This window comes from Octopus bimaculoides, chromosome 11, assembly GCF_046866305.1.
Source record: "Octopus bimaculoides isolate indiv1 chromosome 11, ASM4686630v1, whole genome shotgun sequence".
Lineage (NCBI taxonomy): Eukaryota > Metazoa > Mollusca > Cephalopoda > Octopoda > Octopodidae > Octopus > Octopus bimaculoides.
In genome coordinates, this window is record NC_142938.1 from 62444143 (window position 1) to 62447923 (window position 3781).

Genomic DNA, 3781 nt, shown 5'->3' on the forward strand with positions numbered 1-3781 from the left:
GAAAGCAAGAAAGCATCTTACTCAGTAACAAAACAGGCAAAGGAATATCTAAGTGAATTCCAATTGCAACAAATTCAAGAATTAGACGAACTAGAAACACCTGCAGAAAAAGCTAAGCGCTTGAAAACCCGTGCTAAAATTGCTGCCTTAGATATTATGACTGAAAAATGGCATGGAAAACCTCTCAATGGCAAATACCCAAAGAGAGCGAATAATGCAGATATTGACAAAGCCCTTACCCACCAATGGTTAATAGCCTCTGGCTTGAAATCAGAAACAGAGGGGTTTATCATAGCAGCCCAAGATCAATGCCTACCTACAAAGAACTACCAGGCCAACATATTAAAGAACGGTAGCTCCCCATTATGTCGTATATGCCAATAACAAAATGAGACCATCGATCATGCTGTCTCCATGTGCAGTCTGCTTGCGCCTACAGAGTATCTCAACAGGCATGATAGAGCTGCACAATATATTCACTGGGTAATATGCAAAAACCTGGACTTGCCCCATGATAAAAACTGGTGGGAACACAAACCACCCCCAGTACTTGAAAATGATCACATTGCACTCCTCTCGAACTTCACCATTCAAACTGACAGAAAGATAGATGCAAATAGGCCAGACATCATACTGAAAGACTTCAGACAAAAATCATGCCTCCTCATTGATATGACTGTCCCAATCGATATAAACGTATCTGTCAAGACCTACCAAAAACTGAGCAAATATAAAGATCTTGAAATAGAAATTAGCAAAATGTGGAATCTGAAGACGAAAACAATACCTATTGTCATAGGTGCCCTGGGAATGACAGAAAAACGGGCTGATTACTACCTAGCTCAGATACCAGGAAACCCCAAAATGGCTGAAGTTCAAAAGATAGTGCTCATGGGAACTGCCCATATCCTACGTAAAATACTGTCTATGTGATCTCAAATTTTAAAGCAAACACATAATTTTCTTATGGTTTCTTAAACATTCACTTGAACAAAACTGTACAAATCCAAATATATGGTACCCTAGGCATAACACCTACATGAACTTCTAACTTGTTGTCTCTTGAGGTCTCTGGGTGAGACTTGGATCCAACTTGTACAAATGCAAAGCAAAAGTCAAACATAAAATAATAATAATAATAATAATAATAATAATAATAATAATAATAATAATAATAATAATAATAATAATAATAATAATAATAATACAGTACCAGGCAGTGGCTCTCATGGCTTCTGATCTTAATTGACTGGAAGTGTTATCATGTACATTGTTTTGTCTTGGTATAAAAGATGGGTTACAGCAAATATTCTGCTCAATACCACAGATTTGCTTATCAGCTGTTTGACCTTAACCAGTTGAGCATGTCCCTTGGTGGCTGACGATATGTGCATCTCTGATCACAAGCAGAGGTAGTGGGGGAGCATCATAGCCATGTGTTGAGAGGAATTCTTTGGGGTTGACTAATTCACCTTTAGAAACATAGGTGTTTTGCTCAACATCCTTAAATGAACCTTATTCAGGGACCTTTTGAGCGGGATGGGCTACTCGACCTGAAGAAAATTCTAACTGGCCCCATCTGCGAGGTCATGCGCTGTTTATCTTGATATGAGATCACCGTGTCGCGTACATATGGTTGTGATGCATGTGCCTGGTGTACTCTTATCAGACGGGTAGTCATGATGGGTATATTGGGTTTTGTATATTTTACCCCAGTGTCACTTTGATGGCATACACTAAAAACATTATAATGATAATAATAATAATAATAATAATAATAATAATAATAATAATAATAATAATAATAATAATGAAAATAATAATAATAATAATAATAATAGTAATGATGATGATGATGATGATGATGATGATGATGATGATGATGATAATAATAATAATAATGAAAATATTAATAATAATAATAATAATAATAATAATAATAATGACATCTTTACGAATATTCATTTCAAGTATTTACTCATTCCGATAGATAGATAGATAGATAGATAGATAGATAGATAGATAGATAGATAGATAGATAGATAGATAGATAGATAGATAGATGTGTGGGTTTGTGCTTGTTCCCAACCACTGCTTGACAGCGGGCAAGAGTTTGTTTATATCATTGCAACTTAGCAGCTCAGCAAATCATACTGGCAGAATATCATATTCAAAATAACTGCAGCGGTGGATTTGTTTGAGTAAATATTCCTGTGTGGCTGCAATCCAATGACTGAAGCAAGTGACAAATAAAACATACATACATGTATGTGTGAGCATGTATACACACATGTGTGCACACATATTAACACACACCTGACTGTATGGTTAGAAACTTGCTTTCAAATCATGTGGTCTCAGGTTCAGTCCCGCTGGGTGATATCTTAGGGAGTTTCCTCCACATTAGTCTCAAGAGGACCGGAGCTTTGTGAGAGGATTTGGTAGATAGAAACTGAAAGAAGCCCATCATATATATCTTTTATTTGTTTCAGTCATTAGACTGTTGCCATGCTGGGGCACTACCTTCAATTTTTAGTCGAATGAATTGACCCCAATACTTATTTATTGTGTTAAGCCTGGTAATTATTCTATCAGTCGCTTTTGCAGAACCACGAAGTTCTGAAGATGTAAACGCACCAACACAGGCTATCTAGCAGTATTGTTGGGGGACAAACACAGACACAGAGGCGCACAGATACATATATGCATATATATATATATATATATATATATATATATATATATATATATATATGCCTGTGTTTGTATACATATATATACAGATATATATAGAGAGAGAGAGAATGAGAGGAAGATGACAAACTTCTTCCAGTTTCCATCTACCAAATCTACTCACAAGGCTTTGGTCAGCTTGAGGCTATAATAGAAAACACTTGCCCAAAGTGTCATGTGGTTGGGAAACATGCTTCTTAACAAGCAGCTATACCACCGCCTCTATATATATGTGTGTGTGTGTGTGTGTGTGTGTGTGTGTGTGTGTGTGTGTGTGTGTGTGTGTGTGTGTGTGTGTGTGTGTGTGTGTGTGTGAGTAAACATTTATACAAAAAAAGGGGTTTTGTATGATTGTGTATAGAGGAATATATTATTTTGTTTAAAAGAGTTCCAACTCTGTCTGTTTTTTATGTTTTATTTATATTCTTGTAAAATTAATGTGGGATATAGAATATGGAATATACAATATATAATATAAAAATGGATGGTACAATGAAATAAAGTATTGAATGTCTTATTGAATATATGGAATATTGAGTGTTCAATATAAAGGATTAAATATATAAAGGCGAATACGTATTTTCTATACCTTGTGGTATTTCATCAGGATAATGCTCGGCCACATACAGCAAGGATGACATTTCAAAGGCAAGAACACTTTGAATGGGAAACAATGCTCCACCCACCATATTCGCCAGACATTTCCCCATCGGATTATCATTCATTCCACAGTCTTCAAAATCAGTTGGATGGGGGAAATATGAATTCTGTAGATGCGGTCAGAACAGTACAGGAGGAGTATTTTTCATCACGGAGAAGTGAATTTTGGAAGCGGGGACTAGGAAGTCTACCATATAGATGAAAGAGCATTGTAGAAAATGAAGGAGAGTATATTTTAGATTAAAAAAGAATTTTGTTTATCTTAATTTTGATAAGTAAAAGAAGTATAAAAAACCCGCATTATTTATGGAATGACCCTATATATATATATATATATAACTGAGAATCTTTGTCTGTCTGTCTTTATGTGTGCATCACAAAAACTCGA